Consider the following 17994-nt stretch of genomic DNA (forward strand, 5'->3'; position numbering starts at 1 on the left):
AAGGCCACATGGAACATATCTAGCTCATTAGCATCAAAGAAGATTACAAATCCAAAAAGGTGCAGAAAAAAATGTACTGTGAAATGTCCTTCCCCCCCCCACCCCGCCCCATAGTAAGCTATAAAACCCAAACTGAATTAAACAAAAAACCAAAAAGCTTTCTCCCAGGAATTTTCAAGAGCAAACACGTGCAAAATTTCTTTCTAAAACAGCAGAGAAGTTTTCAGCCCATTTTGGAGATTTTTACAGTACACATTTTACAAAACTGGGAATGCCATAGGAAAATTTCATCACCCCTTTTTCATGTTGCTTTTGCCCTCCTTCCTGGTGTTTGATGGTGCCCTCTTTATTTGTTAATACTATCAGCCATCTACTGGCAACCCCATTGGTTGTTAAGCTCTAAGCAGCTTGCAAATCATGAGGCTCAAGTTCTACAACGCTTGTCTAAACCAACTGCAATGCAGAAGCAATAACTGATTGAAGGAAAACTGCAAAATCTATGACCTCAAGCAGTTTATTCATTTGCTAATTGAATTAAGATTAATTAGCTTCCACTGACTTCACAGGTTTTGCCTTGATGATATTAAGTCACAATCCAAAGGAAAATCAATAAATTTCAGTGGCAGCAGTGAATAAGAGTGGAAGAACTATATTTTGTGCCTGACATACAGACATGCATGCATGTACAAACTGCACCCCCACCCAAACACATTTGTTCAGTTAAGAAGATATACATCACCATCTTGTGGACAGCAGAAGTGCTCACATGCTCAACAACCATTCAATCTATTTCGAAGAACACAGGTAGATTGCCACATCTGAGCAATAATATGAAATACAGAGTTCACATCAAACAAATTCAGTTTGTCAAAGTGTAGTGCTAGTATGGTAGAATGTTTGGGGTAGGCGTAAACCCTCTCTGATTTCCTAGCAACCAAACATTAGCTTCAAAAAATATCAAAACCAAGATGTAGTTCCAGGTACAAACTGAATCTCAATACTACTGTTCATATGCTGCATACAAAAATATAGAAGATATTAGGCCATAACACATGCACAGTAAATTTATTTATTTATTTATTTATTCATTCAGATTTTTATTCTGCCCTCCCTGCAAGTGGGCTCAGGGTGTTTCACAAGAGAAACAGAGTCAATGTCCCATTACAATATACAATTAATAACAGATAAAATTGTTAAAACAGTAGATTGAAACAGGTAGCAGCACCTTTCATAAAAACCTCTTTGGGCCACATAGGTGGAATCAGATGACTGCCTCAGCAAGATGGGAACTACAGCAGAGGGGCCAATTGAGGAAGACGTCCGCTGCCTCACCTGAAGGCTTGTGGAACATGAAGGGTGAAATGTGATTAAATGCACCTTTCTGTACAACTTCAGATGATCCATAAACCTCACAGAAATGCATTTTAACTGCTTTTCTGTTTTTCACACCAAGAACAAGAGAATGGCTGAAGAGTGCTTTAGGCAAACTGTGAATTTGGTCTTACTTTTCAATTTTACCTAGGGGGAAAAAGTAATAATTTATTTAAGTGTGGTGCAGGGGTTCAGTGTTGGTCACAAAGTCACTCCAGTGGATGTTGAGGATGGTGCGAAGGCAGCGCTGATGAAAGCGCTCAAGTGGTCTGACCTAGCCTCAGATCGCAAAGCATGGAGGCACACCTTCCACCAGGCTGTCTCTTCCTTTGAGAACGCACACATAGCTGGTCTTGAGGACAAAAGGAGATTGAGGAAGAATCGCACTGCTACAGCACCAACCCCAAATCAGACTTTTCCCTGCAGCCACTGTGGCCGGATCTGCCTGTCCCGCATTGGTCTTGTCAGCCACCAGCGAGCCTGCAGCAGACGTGGACTACTGCACCCTTCTTAAATATTCGTTCGCGAAGTCAAGCCGAGAGAGAGAGAGGGGTTCAAATGAAGATGAAGAAATAAATTGGTGTGGAGAGAAATTAACCTTTAATAATTATGAATTAATAAATTATGGATGGATTAATACAGTGGGAGGGTTTCTATTGTTCTGGCTCCACTGGTGGACCTGCTAATGGCACCTATTTTTTTTGGCCACTCTGTGACAGAGTGTTAGAATGGATGGACCATTGGCCTGATCCGACATGGCTTTTCTGATGTTCTTAAATGAATCTTTAATAATGATATAGCCTGTATGCATTTCATGTAATCTAGTGTCTAGTGTATGTATGGGAACAGAACTAAAAAGAATCTGAAAGATTCCCCCTGATGAAGCTGCACAAGAAGCGGCTGCATATACTTATTAAAGATTCATTTCCCTCTGCGCTAATTTGTTTCTTCATCTTCATTTTGACTTGCTGTGGCCCCCCTTTTTTCTGCAATGGTTAGAATGTCTGGTAGGATCTAAAACAGTCAGGTCTGAATCTCTACTCTGTCATAGATGTTCGCTTGTGACTTTGGGCCAGTCACTGTCAGCCTAACCTACTGCACGGGGTTGTCAATGTTAGGCTCAATGGAAGAGGGATAATGGTGTTGTCAGTTACTCTGAGGAGAAAAGCAGACTATAAATATTTAAATAAATAAATAATTTTCAGTTGACTCTTGTGTCTACTTGCCGAAAAATATATCTAAACAGTAGATTTGTTCTAGCGTAGTGGTTGAAAGTGTCATCAAACTGTAACCAACTCTTGGTAACTCCATAGGGTTTTCATGGCACAAAACATTCAGAGGTGGTTTCCCACTGCCTGCCTCTACATTGTGAACATGACTTCCTTGGTGGTCTCCCAGGGGCCAGCTTAGGTTCCAAGGTCTGATGAGATCAGGCTAGCCTGGGCTATCCAGGTCAGATATTTGTTGTTACCAGGTTTAAATCTAGATCTAACACTGCACTCCTATGCAAAGTTACTCCAGTCTAAACCCATCGAAATATACATCTCCATTATACATTCCCATTAAATATTTTTTTTTAAAAAAAAAGGTAAAGGTAGTCCCCTGTGCAAGCACCAGTCATTTCTGACTCTGGAGTGACGTTTTCATGGCAGACTTTTTTACGGGGTGGTTTGCCGTTGCCTTCCCCAGTCATCTACACTTCCCCCCCAGCAAGCTGGATACTCATTTTACTGACCTTAAAAGGATGGAAGGCTGAGTCAACCTTTAGTTGGCTACCTGAACCCAGCTTCTGCCAGGATCAAGCTCAGGTCGTGGGCAGAATTTGGACTGCAGTACTACAGCTTACCACTCTGTGCCACGGGGCTCTCATGAAATACGGTGCTACAATTCCTGTACGTAAGACATTAAACATAGTCTGGCACCATAATTAGCTATTTCTTATGGGTGTGAGAATTCTAGTGTGCCACCTAATTTCCTTCAATGGATGGGATAGAAATTTGATGAATGAAAAGGGATATGAGGCTACTTTTTCCCTTTTAATGCACTATTGTCACGGACATAGCTGGGAACAGACTTGCAGGACTTGACCAAAATAAATCACAGGACTAGCCTGGTCTTCCAGCTAAACAAGCCAAAATGGGAGTCTAAAGATCCAGAATATAATAACCTTAGAGAAGGCACAAGAAGCAAAGTAGTAACTAATGCAGTTGTTCTCCTTTCATTATCTATGTTACAATGATTGATAACATAATTTTATTTTGGTTTAGTCAGTGTTAAGAATGCAAGTTATTGAAACCAGCGATAAAAAGAAGAGAATTGTCACATGAGAGGGGAGAAAGGAGGAAGTTCATGACTGTGTGGCACAATCCCAGCCTCAAAACCATGCTTTGGAATACTGAAAACATGCTTCTTGAATTCAGCCCTGGAGTCCTAGTCCAATGAGCTGGAAAAGATGACCAGTAGTACTCACCCTGTGGCTCATGCAGAGCCAATGTTCACAATTACCATCAACCCAAGCAGTCTTTTGACCACCTCTCTGTATACCACCCCAAATACACACAGCAAGGAGTTATATAAATTGCCAAATGACCAGGTTGTCTCTCTGTTACCTACAAATGATCCTCAGTCAGCCCTTGTGTGCCTGGAGTGAGAAGAGCTTCTCTCTCTCTGCCTTCTCAGTCTCTCCTCAGCATGAAGCACAGCTGCTCAGGCAATAAAGTAAGATTGCCAGAATGCCTGTAGGAGAGCACGGGTGGACATGGAGAAAGGAGAGAAAAGACAAACCATCACCACCGCGTGGTGGCAGGTTTGCTCTCCTTCTGACAGCTGCCCAGGTGCTGGGATGAGCATTCAAGAGGCTTACAGTTTACCAATCTTCCAGTCCCTTTAGCAGTGGCTGTTTCAAGGTGAGAACCACCTGACAAGAACCCCTGCAAGGTAATGGCCTTGCTCACTTTCCCAGATCATAGGGAAGATGCCACATTGGGGAACAATCCTCAGAAGAGCACAGGTGGCATGTCAAAGAGCCACAGGTAATTCTTGAGTCACTGAGTATTACTGTTCTAAACTGAGGAAAATTGAACTGGACTCCCATATAAAACTATACAATTGAAGTATAGTTTGTAGCCATCTTAGGCACTTTGGAAATGTAGGATATACATATTTTATAAGTACACAACCTGTTAACTAACCAGGTAGATTCCAAAAATTGTACCATGCCGTTACTGTCAGGCCCAAAGCCAAAAAATTATGTCTGGCTAATGTTAGCACTTTATAGGATTCTCTTGCCTATAAATGGAGTTGCTTGCAATTCTAGGAGGAAGAGGCTCTGCTGATTGCTCCAAAGGAATCTTCAGCAGAGAGAAGGTAATGACTTATTCAATAGTACTGCCTTTTTCTCCAAATGATATCTTTGCACTGAGTAGCCCGCTGGTTTAATGATTAAAGTGTTTACCACAGCAGGAAAAGTGGCAACCTGTAGCAATCTAGCTCATTAACTGACAGCTTAATACAGAGCCAGGAGTCCAGATTCTTAACTACAGCTTGAACTAAACACTTATGTTGTTATCTATTACTGTCTCATCTGTGTGTGTGGGGGGGAGGGGTTGTGGCTGAGTATAGACACATTTTTGTTGCCAAGTTCTGATCTTTGCACCCCCGGTGTGCTTTCCTCAGGAACAGCCCATTTGAGATCTGTAGAGGAAGGGGAGGATTGGTGGAAATCAGTGCAACTTTATATCTGCATACCTGAGGCTTTTTTTCTTTAGCAACACAGGAAAAAAGCACCAGCCTCTAGACAATAAACTAATTATGGTTTGTGATATAGCTTGCCATTCCTTTGGGACTTATGCATTCATGTTATAGGTTTAGAATTTTGTTCTTCTTCTCTCCTGGCTGGCAGATATTGATGGGTAAATATGCACGCAGGAGTAGTTGGAATGTTGGGGGGATGGAGGCCTGCGTACCGCTCCCATATCCTTCTTCAGCCTCCCTCTCCATGCCTTGCATAGTATTCATGCTTTGAGCACAGGTTTAGCATTCCCCCTAAAGTCTAGTTAAGTTGCCTGCATGTATGGCTATATGCAGGCCATGGAAACAGTAGATATATCTGTTGGCATTTAGTAGTAGTAGTAGTAGTACTACTACTACTACTACTACTACTACTACTGTAAATATATCTGTTGGCATTTGCCCTGGGATCAGGACAATTACTCTTATAATTATTGTGATTTTAAAAATATATTCTCCATCCATTATTTTACCTTGAAACGATACAATTTTAAATATATAAATACATGCTGAGACTTTATTAAGACATCTGTTGCCAGAAAATGGCAGTCATAATGAAACCATCAGGAAAAACTGAAGGTGAGACTGCAGCTCTGGACCAGCAGAGAGCAGCATTAAGTTATGCAAAGAGAATCCTGCACAATTTATCCTCATGTGCTAATAGTCTTTTCTATTTATGTGAGATGCCTAAAAGTTAGCTTGAATAGTGTTTGATCTTTATTTCTGCACCATTTTTTTTTGCAAAAATAAATATTTTTTAATGTATTTATATAACACAATCCTAACCAAAGCTATACATTTATATATCAATTGAAGTCAATGTATCTAGATGGGTGGAGCTCTGTTTAGGAATGTAGTTAAGATGCTTATTTTTGCTGAATTTCTTTCTCGGCATTTTGTATTAATATCAAACCTCCATCCCCAGTTATAAGGATACACTTCTTGGCTTAATTTCAAGTAGCACATTAGTGCAACCAAGAGTTTCCCCAATTGTACATCAGTGATGTATTTTTTTTAGTATTGCAGATGTTTTGAGAAACAGATGGTTTTCCAGCAAAAGTACTATGATCTTGGGAAGCTATGATATGTTTCTATGATACACAAAATATAAGCATCCATAATTTCTATATTGCAATTTTATGACTATAAATCTGGTCCAAGCAAAGTTAAGCACATGTCCAGTGTGATGCTATATTTAGTCAAAAATAAGTCCTACTTTGTTTAATGGGACCTACAGTGCAATCCTAAGCAGGTCCATGCAGAATTCTACTCAGGTCTATTCAGTGGACCTTGTTCCCAGGAAAGTGTTCTTGGGCTGCTGCTGTTAATTCCCAGAAAATTTGTTTAGATTTGCAGTCTTAAAAGTTAAAAAGAAAGGATAATCATTTGCCTGACTTTGCACAATATGCAAAGTGATCCTGGTAACAGCTACAACAAAGTAGTTGAAAATGTTGCTGATTTTTAACAAAGAATTGTTTTTCTAAATGTTATGCAATTTAACTAATTTCTCTGATAGCATTAATTCATCTTCATGACTGTAGTGTAATGACTTTCTTTTAAAGATCTAAATGATTAAAAAAACCCAAGAAACATAGTTTATTTAAGAGACAGCATTTCACACTGTATGGAATATTTAGGGCAGCTGTACTGCTTGTTTTAACAAGTTTGAGAAACAGCTAATTAGTGTTATTTAGCGCAGTCTTACAGGGATCTTATGTGGACAAAACAATGTAGAAGGAGAAACATGTTCACTGGAGTTACTCAAATGAAAGCTGAGAAAGAGATCCTTTAGTAGAGCCATTGCCAGTCAGACCAGAGATAATACTGAATTTAGGATGTTTCTGCTGTAGTGTATTGCGGCAACCATTTCGTTATAACGCAACCATTTCATTATAAGGCAATAGCGTAAGTCCGCGCAGCCAGCGGAGGCGACTGGGGACACCCAGGCGACTCCGCGGAGCGCGCTGAGCACCCGCCAATCACCATCAGTGGCGGGAAGTTGACTGGCCAGGATTGGGCTGGCCAGTCTTGGGGGATGTTCCGGGCGATGTATATAAGCGGGACCCAGCCCGCGTGTTCTCCCTCTTGCGTGTAATGTACCTGCAATAAAGTATGTTGCCCGACCTACGTCTCCAGTACTGGTACGTTACACTGGCGACAAGGATGGGATCCTAGCCACGTCGGCTACACCGGAGACAGGGCAACCCACAGGCCACGATCGCCACCGCCATCAGCATGGCTCACCAGAGCAGCACCACCGGCCACATCGAGACATTCAACCCCGCGAATCCCGTGGCATGGGAGTCGTACTCGGAACGGGTTGAGTGCTATCTGAGGGCCAACCGGATCACAGAGGATAGCATGAAGAGGGACGTTCTCCTGAGCGTCTGCGGGGTGGCCACATTCGAGATCGCCAAAGGTCTCTCGGCCCCCGCCCGACTCACGGAGAAGTCCTACGAGGAGGTCGTCAGGCTCCTCACGGGCCACTTCTTGCCTCAACCGTCGCGAGTGGCCCGCCGGTTCCTCTTCCATAGGAGGGATCAGGCCTCAGGGGAATCAGCCGCCGACTACCTGGCGGCCCTACGCCAGATCGCAGGCAACTGCAACTTCCCCCACCTGGAAGAGACCCTGGCCGATCGGTTCACATGGGGCCTTCGCGACGAGAGGCTCCAGCAGAACCCCTTTGCGAAGGAAGAGCTCACCCTCCAGAGCGCCTTCAACGAAGCCGTGGCGTTCAAGAGGACCTCGAGGACTTTCCCCAGGGCGAAGACTGACGCAGTCCACCACGAGGAGCTGGACCCCGACCGTCAGGACGAAGGAGAAGCGTTCCAGTTGCGCCGCCCAGCAGGGGCCACCAACCGCACACCACAGTGATCCCGAGCCACCGATCGACCCCCAGCGGCGGAGAGACCACCAGCCACAAAGTGTGCCAGCTGCGGCGACCCCCACGACCGAAGGGACTGCCAGTACCGGACCTGGGACTGCCGGAGCTGCGGGAAGACCGGCCACATAGTGAGGGCTTGCCGGGCCAAGTCCAATCTCCGGAGGCCGACCACTCACCACGAGTCGGTGGAGTTCCACTCCACGGCCTCCACCACACTACAGGTACTGAACTTGCCCCTTACCACCCCCGACAAGATCAAAATGGCGGTCCTCATTGAGGGAGCCCCATGCCAAATGGAGGTGGACTCAGGCTCCTCCATTTCCATTATAGCAGAGGAGACCCTGAGGAAACTGTGCCCCCGCCAGCAGCTTCAACTAAGGCTGGCGGACTTCATACTGCGGGACTTTCAGAAGAACCCGGTTCAAATCGTGGGGTGGGCCCGGGTGCATGTTGAGAGGGGGTCCTTCAGCGGGCCGCTGGACATCCTGGTGGTGAAGCGCCAGCTTACCACCCTGCTAGGACTGACGTGGTTCAAACCCTTTGGGATCTGCGTGGAGGGGGTGGGGCAAACCCTAACACCCAGGGGGTTCGGGGAGGTATGCCAAGAGTTCCCCGACATGTTTGACGGTTCTCTGGGGAGCTACAAGGGGCCGGCCATTTCCCTACCGCTCGACCCGACGGTCAGGCCGATCCGGCTCAAGGCCAGGCGGGTCCCGTTCGCCTTGAAGCCAAAAATCGAGGCCAAACTGGACCGCCTCATTGCCCAAGGGGTCTTGGAACCGGTGGACTACGCCACGTGGGAGACCCCCATTGTAACCCTGATCAAACCAAACGGGGAGGTGCGGATTTGTGCCGACTATAAGTGCACAATAAATAAGGCACTGCAGGATAACCCCTACCCCGTGCCAGTGGTGAGCCACGTCCTGGCAGCCCTAGCAGGGTCAAAGATCTTTGGGAAGCTGGATCTGGCACAGGCCTACCAACAGCTTCCGGTAGACGCTAAAACGGTAGAGGCCCAAACCATTGTGATACACAGGGGGGCCTTCCGAGTGCGGAGGTTACAGTTTGGGGTCAGCGTCGCTCCAGGGATTTTCCAGAGTATAATGGACGCTCTCCTTAAAGTGATCCCCGGAGTCCAGCCATTCTTCGATGATGTTTTGATCGCCGCCCCGGACCCCGAAGAATTCGGCAACCGCCTAAGAGAAGTGCTCCGCCGGTTCCAAGCAGCGGGGCTCAAGGTCAAGAGGGAGAAGTGCTTGCTGGGGGTACCAAGGGTGGAGTTCCTAGGATTCGCCGTAGACGCAGCGGGAATCCACCCAACGGAGGAAAAGACACGAGCCATCGTGCAAGCCCCGGCCCCCACCTGCAAAGCGGAGCTACAAAGCTTCTTGGGGGTGCTCAATTTTTACCACTCGTTCCTCCCCCACAAGGCAGCCCTTGCAGAACCCCTACATCGGCTGCTGGACAAACAAGCCCCTTGGGTATGGGGCAAACGGCAAGCCGCCGCGTTTCAGGCGGTAAAAGACATTCTGGTTTCCAATGCGGTGCTCCACCATTTTGACGAGCGCCTCCCGGTCATCTTGGCTTGCGATGCATCACCATATGGGGTGGGCACAGTCCTGGGGCACCAACTCCCGGACGGGAGGGAGGTACCGGTGGCGTACTACTCCCGTACTCTCACACCAGCCGAGCGCAATTACGCGCAAATAGATAAGGAGGCTTTGGCAATCGTGGCGGGGGTCCACAAGTTTCATGACTATCTGTATGGGCGGAGGTTCACAATAACCACCGACCACAAACCGCTCTTAGGTCTGCTGGCCCCTGACCGCCAAACCCCCCAGATACTGTCACAGCGCGTGTTGAGGTGGAATCAATTCCTCAACTCTTACATGTACACTCTAGTCCACCGGGCCGGCAAAGCTATGGGCCACGCGGACGCACTTAGCCGTTTGCCACTGCCCGACACAGAACCTGACCCTGCCCCTGCACGCCTGGTCATGTTGGTCGAGTCCCTTCCTGAACAGCCCCTCCACGCCGCGGGGGTGGCGAAGGCCACCGGGAAGAACAAAACACTGGCTAGGGTTCTCGACTGGGTGGTGAGGGGGTGGCCAGAAGGGAACATGGGGGAAGAGTTTAGGCCCTACAAAACGAGGAGAGAGGAGCTAGCAGCCCACAAAGGGTGCATCTTGTGGGGAAGCCGGGTGGTGGTCCCCCCCACGCTACAGAAGCGAGTTCTAGAGTCGCTTCACGAGACCCAGTCCGGATGAAGGCGTTAGCCAGGAGCTACGTCTGGTGGCCGGGGATGGAAGAAGAGATCGAGAACTGGGTTTGGAGGTGCAGCGTGTGTCAGGAGTCGTGGCCAGAGCCACCCAGTGCCCCGGTTACACGATGGGAAACCACCAGGAAACCCTGGTCCAGGCTCCACCTAGATTTCGCGGGGCCCTTCCAGGGGCAGATCTTCCTGATCATGGTGGACGCCTACACTAAATGGCTGGAGGTCATTCCAGTAGCGTTCACTTCATCAGCAGCTGCCATCCGCGCACTGCGCAGGGCCCTTAGCACCCACAGTATCCCAGACACCATTGTCTCGGATAATGGGGCGGCTTTCACCTCCGGGGAATTTCAGGCGTTCCTGCAGAGGTACCTGATCAGGCACATAAGGTCAGCCCCGTTCCACCCGGCCACAAACGGACAGGCAGAGCGCATGGTCCGAACTACCAAGGAATCCCTGGGCCGGATAGTACAGGGCGACTGGGACCACAGACTTGCAGCCTTCTTGTTTGACAACAGGGTAACCCCCAACCCGGTCACGGGGGTTAGCCCGGCGGAGCTCCTCATGGGGCGCAAACTCACCACGAGATTAGACAGGTTGCACCCCGACCGAGCCCCTGACGTGCGCGGGTCCCCGGAGATCAGGGACGCGGCTAGGAGGTTCTTCGCCGGGGACCCGGTGTTCGCCCGCAACTACGCCGGGGGACCAGGGTGGCTAGCAGGGCGGGTGCTGCGAGTAGTAGGGTCCCGCCACTACGAGGTGTCCACAGAGGGGGGCCAGATCCTAAGGCGGCACATCGACCAAATGCGCCGCCGCACTCTACCGGAGGGGCCCGCCGAAGCGGGAGAAGCAATGCCCGGGGAAGAGCCAGCTAGGGATCTACCCGAGGTCACCGCGCCAGCACCGCCCCTGCCCACACCAGCGGAGCCCGGTCGATCAGCAGAGCCAGACCAGCAACAAGCCGACGCATCACCCCCCGGAGAGACCCCAGCCGCAGAAGCCGCCCTACACCCCAAGCAGCCCCGAGGAGGTCAACACGGGAGCGACGGCTTCCCGCCTACCTCCAGGATTATGTACATCAACTAAGGGGGGAGGAGTGTAGTGTATTGTGGCAACCATTTCGTTATAACGCAACCATTTCATTATAACGCAATAGCGTAAGTCCGCGCAGCCAGCGGAGGCGACTGGGGACACCCAGGCGACTCCGCGGAGCGCGCTGAGCACCCGCCAATCACCATCAGTGGCGGGAAGTTGACTGGCCAGGATTGGGCTGGCCAGTCTTGGGGGATGTTCCGGGCGATGTATATAAGCGGGACCCGGCCCGCGTGTTCTCCCTCTTGCGTGTAATGTACCTGCAATAAAGTATGTTGCCCGACCTACGTCTCCAGTACTGGTACGTTACATCTGCATTGACAGTTTATTGCTCTTTATCTCCACATTGGAAACTCATTTTTTACACTACAAAATGTGCTCACCGCTGTCTTGCATCCTTGCTTCCCAAAACATCTACATTTGTTTAGGTGAAGGGGGTGCCTACTTCACTGTTGCCTCATTTTTCTTGAAACTAGTTTTGATCTGGACATTTCTCAAGAGGGGTATCAAATGAACAGTTGTAGAAGTTTTCCTCTGTATTTTTAGATCCCACTCCCTGTCCCTTCAAAAGCCACAAGGTGCCACCAATTTGCATGAGAATTGACAGCACTTGTAATTTTTACATCTCATTGCTTGCCTCATCTTGTTACTTGCCTCAATTTACATTTTTATGGTGGTGATTTCTAAGCAATTGTATACATCCCTGTACTAAGCACTGGTATTCTGGCTGCCCTGATCACAGCTCATACTGTATCATACTCACTTGGTTGTATCTCACAAAGTTTAATTTTTGCTCACAATAATCCACATCATAGAGTAATAAGGAAACTGTGAACATTGGAAAGATCTGCAGAATGCAGCAATCAGGCTTCAGGATAAAATGTGATGTCTCAGAACCATATATCTGCAGTTCCTGTAACCGACATCAGCAGTCTGTGCATGAGCTGCAGTGCAGAAGTTTAGCTCCGCAAAATGAGCACAGCAAATCCACAAATGTAAAAAGGAAATAATTAAAGCAGAACAGATGGGCCAGACTTGAGATAAAGCATCTTCAGGTATACTGCTTAAAACACAGAAGCAGGGATTTTTCCGGTCAGCTTGCTCAAACCTGGCATTTCCTCATTTCAGAAGTGACATTTTGGAACCAAAAGATCTATTGCAAACAGTCTATGTGATTATTAATGCTTATCTTAATCAAAAAAGGGCAAGCTCTGTCTTGGGAAAGGTTTAAACTAGGGTTGCCAGATCTAACTCAGAAAATATCTGGGGGCTTTGGGGTGGAGCCAGGAGCAAGGCTGTGACAAGCATACTTGAACTCTGAAGGGAGTGCTGGCCATCCCATTTTAAAGGACTGCAATCCTTCTTTTTGGGCTCACAGAATTGGATCCCCTGCACCAATCTTTTTGAAACGGGGCGGGGGGGAAGTGTTTTGAGGAGGAACTCTTTGGGGCTCACAGAATTGGATCCCCTGCACCAATCTTTTTGAAACGGGGGGGGGGGGAGTGTTTTGAGGAGAGGTACTCGATGCTATGCTGAAAATTTGGTGCTCTACCTCAAAAAACAGCCCCCCCCCCCAGAGCCCAGATACCCACAGATAGATTATCTATTATACCCTATGGGGACCAGTCTTCATAGGGTATAATGGAATGCCCAGCGGACATCCCCCCCTCCTGTTTTCTGCTTACCCTGAAGCAGGGGGAGGGCCTCCAAACCAGGGGATCCCCTGCCCCCAACTGAGGATTGTCAACCCTAATTTAAACTCCTCCTTTTTTCCTGAGCAGAGTAAAAGCTGTGTCCCCCTAGAAGCATCTGGGCATGGCAGGCGAAGTCTCAGCTGGGAGAGAGAGGCTGGGATGACAAACATGCTAATTTCTCTGTCTGGCCTACCTCACAGAGTTATTTTAAATAGTCTAAAACAAAAGAGGTTCCCAAAGAGCAGGGGTGGCCAACAGTAGCTCTCCAGATGTTTTTTGCCTACAACTCCCATCAGCCCCAGCCAGCATGACCAACCCCTGCCTAGAGTTGCCAACTCTGAGCTTGGAAATTCCTGGAGACCTGTGGAAGTGAGAGGACTTGGTAGGGATATGATACCATGCAGTCTACATGCCAATATTACCATTTTCTCTAGTGGAACTTATTTCTGTCATCTGGAGATCAGCTGTAATTGTGGGAGAACTCTAGTCTAGTTGGAGAACTCTAGTTGGTAGCCCTAGGCCCCATTTTTTACTTTCACCCATGGCGAAATCATTAATTTAATTTAATTTAGATTTATACCCCGCCCTATCCTACATGCAGGCTCGTTAAGCCCCACCACTGCTGTTATGTATGTGGACTAATGTGTATGTTCCTCAATAGTGTTTCCGCCTGGCTCATTGAAGCCTGGAGGACTGAGCTTGGGGACTCTTGAACAATGGGCAGTAAGATCCAAATCTCTGCTGCCCTGGCCCAACCAGGAGCCCCCTGCTGGTTCAAATGATCCAATGGCATGGCATTCTAGTGCGAGAACCCAGGATTGTATTTAGTTGGCCCCGTTGGGCAGTCTTCTTGTTCAGCGGTTACTATGCTGCAATCAATAAAGAGAGCTATGATCACTGCAACTGCGTCTCCTTTATGCATTGAACCCACTTATAACTGCCCAAACAGCTCCCTTGGAGTGTTGGCCTGGCTTCCCTACCAGTTTAATTTGAGGGAACTGCTAGATTCTTTTCAGTCCCAAGCAAAAGAGAAAGAGAAAACATCAAGCCCAGCAGTAATAAAAGGAGTCACTGCAGAGGATACAGGGGGAGAAGAGGCCCTGCTTGTTCTCAGTTGAATATTTTGGATGCCTTTTTCTTTGCTTTACTGGGCATCAGCTAATAGGCTTGTCTATGTTCAGCATACCATTTATGAAGGTTGCTATGATTACAGCAGTGACGTCTCAGTATGCATGTGGTGGTTGTTATATTGCAAGTTTATTAGAAAATATGTTTACTTGAAATCCTATCACCTTAAATACATTTTTCTTGAAGCAGCTTCATAGTTGCCTAACAAGCCGCAAGGGATGATGTTATTTCTTGACTTGAACCATCCCCAGTTCTCCATTTGGAAGCACTTAGCAAAGGGATTTATATAACTGGTGTTCTGCTGGGCTGCATCTGCTTAGGATTGCGCTGTAAAACTTCCCTTGCAATGTGCAGGGTAAACAAAAACTTTAAAAGGAGACTGCATTTACTGCCTTATGTAATATATCCAACATGGATATACAAAAAGCATTTTATATTTTATTTGCAGACTTGTGGTCATAGCTTTTAATTTTTCTTAGGTGGTCTTGCTTGGAATCCAAAACCACCCCCCACCCCCAATTTTGTTTATACTGAGAGGGAGGGGTTATGGTACAGTGTGGAATAACAGATTAAAATTTAACCCTATAAAATCAATCAAATTTTAAAAAATCAAAAACAGTAACATAAAAAGTAGTAAGATAAAACATACACAAAACAGCTTGGCATAGGCAATCCTTTAAATGTTCTCATCCCAGGTAAGACTTTGAATTATGCCCCAAAATACCAATTAAGCTCTTTAAAATCTGGCAGGATGTTGTTTTTAGCAACTCTGCACCATTTAAGGGTTGCAAACTGTCTTCAAAGACAGTCCTTTGGAGAACATACTGTAGTAAACTAACCAGAATGTGATCAGATCATGGATAAACTTGCAAGGGCTCACATTTCAAGAAGACGACTGCTGCTGGTATGCCAAATGGATGAATAAAGGCGCTTTTTCATTTGTAGGCAGAGATTTAATAGAACTCCCAAACTATGGCTCTCCTTTGCTTGTTAGCATGTGACCCTTTCCAGAGCATTGATTTCATATAGATAGATCCAAGTGGGCAGCCGTGTTGGTCTGAAGCAGTTGAACAAAGCAGGAGTCAGGTTGCACCTTTAAGACCAACCAAGTTTTATTCAGAACATAAGCTTCCGTGTGCTCTCTAAGCACACTTAATCGGACAAGGAGATCAGGTACAGTTGGCTGAAATACATGCAGTTTGTTGATTAAGAGGGCAAACTGACTGTGATCACATGGTTAAACAGTGTGGCTTGGCCATTTGGTCTGGATAACCATAAAAGGTAATAAAGTTTCCTGCCAGTTGGTGTTTCTGCAAATCTAGGTAAATCACAAAAGGTCATGTATTTCCTAGTTGTAGTCCACCTAATTTACTTATCAACATCAATCTATACATTATAAATATCATTCTAGTCTGCCATTAGAAAACAAGAATACATCAAATGAAAATGGGTTAAGTATATGTAATGAGATAAATAGCCAATATCCCTTATTTGAGTATACACTATACAATAGTGTATCAGAATGTTTTATATTGACATACTCAAATAAGGGATATTGGCTATTTATCTCATTATATATACTTAATCCATTTTCATTTTATGTATTCTTGTTTTCAGCCCACTATACCTGATTCCCTCATCTAATGAAGTGTGGTTAGAGAGCACACGGAAGTTTATGTTCTGAATAAAACTTGGTTGGTCTTAAAGGTGCACTTGACTCCTGCTTTGTTCAATTGATTCCACAGTCCCTAACTGGCTACAGTATCAAATACCAGCATCTCAGTAACTGCAGGGACTGACCTTTAATTTGGATGTTTCTCATCTAGCTCATAATCACCTCCTTAAGTTTTCCCACAATTATAATTGTTCTCCAGACTACAGAGATGAGTTCCCCTAGAGAAAACTGCAATGTTGGTGCATAGGCTGCATGGTATCACATCCTTACCATTAGTGCACTTGACTCTGTTAACAATAGAATTGGGTGTTATCCCAAGTCACCTCTCCTAGTATTTTATACAGATGACAAATAGTACAGGGGATGGAATGAAGTCCTATGGGACCCCAGAGCACAAGTATAGTGAATGGTATACAAAAGGATTATACATTGATAAAGAATGAATGTTTGGTGAAGGATCTATAGCAGGGGTGGCCAAACTGCAGTCTGGGAGCCACATGTGGCTCTCAAAGCCCCCACTGCCCCAATAGCCAGCTTAGAGAAGGCATTTGTCTCTTTAAATCACTTCTCCAAGCCAAGTTATCTAGTAGCTTGGAGAATGCATTTAAAGTTAAAATTGATTTCTAACCCCAATCTATTTTCCTTGCTTCCTTCCAGCTCTCAAACATTTGATGTTCATGTCTTACGGCTCTCAAACACCTGATGTTTATTGTATGTGGCTGTTATATTAAGCAAGTTCGGCCACCCCTGATCTATAGGAAGATCCAAAACCTCAAGTTCTCCTCCTCCTTTATGAGATGAATATGAGACATTAGCTAGTATGAAGCTCTACTTCTGTGAACAAGGGTACACAGTATCTATACAACAGATAAGAATATATTAAGGTAAAGGTCCATACTATGAAATTCTTCATATGCTTATTCTGACGTTCTTCCCAGATTTCCACATTACCAGCAAACTTTAAAGAATGTGGTACGGCCAGACAGTTCACTGACCCCTGTGAATTCTTATCCTATAACAAAGATATATGTTCCAGAAGACTCCTGAATTAGGAAATTACTAGAACTTTGCATTTTCTGCTCAGGGTTTTCCCTGCTTCAAAAGACACTTCACATATTAGTTAAAATGGCCATACCTTATCGAGTCCAGTGTGGGAAGGCAGGGAATACAAGGAAGGCAGCTGAATCTTCCATTAAAAATTAAGTTATAAATACATATAAGTAGTACAAATTCCCCCTCCAAAATGGAAATTCAACTCATTTACACCCTTAAACAATCTTGTGAAATGCTTGTTTGCTAATATCCTAATGGACAAACTATAGTCCCAGTTCAAATGGAAGTGAGAAAGAGAATGGGCAGAAGAAACAAAGAGAACCATCAGTCACATTTTTATCCCACTTTCCCTCCAAGGAGCTAGAGGTGGTGTACATAGCTCTTTCTTCCTCCACTTTATTCATACAATGACCTGTGAATTAGGTTAGGATGAGAGTAGCTGGCCTACAATCATCTAGTGAGCTGAACAGGGATTTAAACCTCCAGCTCTAGTCCTATACTTCAACTACCTCTTAATGTCTCTCATGGTGCCTATGTTGTGGTTCCCATGATGATATCATAATTTCTGTAGAATAACAGCACTTAAACAACTCATCCTAATCTGGGATGTATTATCATTCTTTCCTGCAAGAATTCTCCTGAGATAATCTCAGGGAAAAGATTCATTAGGCTGTGTGTGGGCTGATTTTTATTTTCTTTTTCCTTGTGTGTTTTTCATATCAGGCAGTTGCTTAGTTGAGAGCTGTTTTTAGTCTGAACACATTTATCATCATGGGGCTTCTGTGCTCCTTCCTCCTTTATCCCTTACATGCAGGTAGTTAACCCATGGTTTCCTCACCACCACATTTATTACCTTTTATTATCATTTTTGTGGCCTTTTCTGCCTTTGCTGCTGTCCCTGCCCTGTAAGAAGTAGAAACCCACCAAGCTAGGGCGTTGGCTCTAGCAGGTGTAAAATAGCAACTAAATTGTTTTAGACCTTATTTTAGCCCTTGCAAGATACTAAAATTTATTCTACTTGTATCAGAAATTGTGT

Source organism: Heteronotia binoei, chromosome 1, assembly GCF_032191835.1.
Source record: "Heteronotia binoei isolate CCM8104 ecotype False Entrance Well chromosome 1, APGP_CSIRO_Hbin_v1, whole genome shotgun sequence".
In the NCBI taxonomy this organism is placed as follows: Eukaryota; Metazoa; Chordata; class Lepidosauria; order Squamata; family Gekkonidae; genus Heteronotia; species Heteronotia binoei.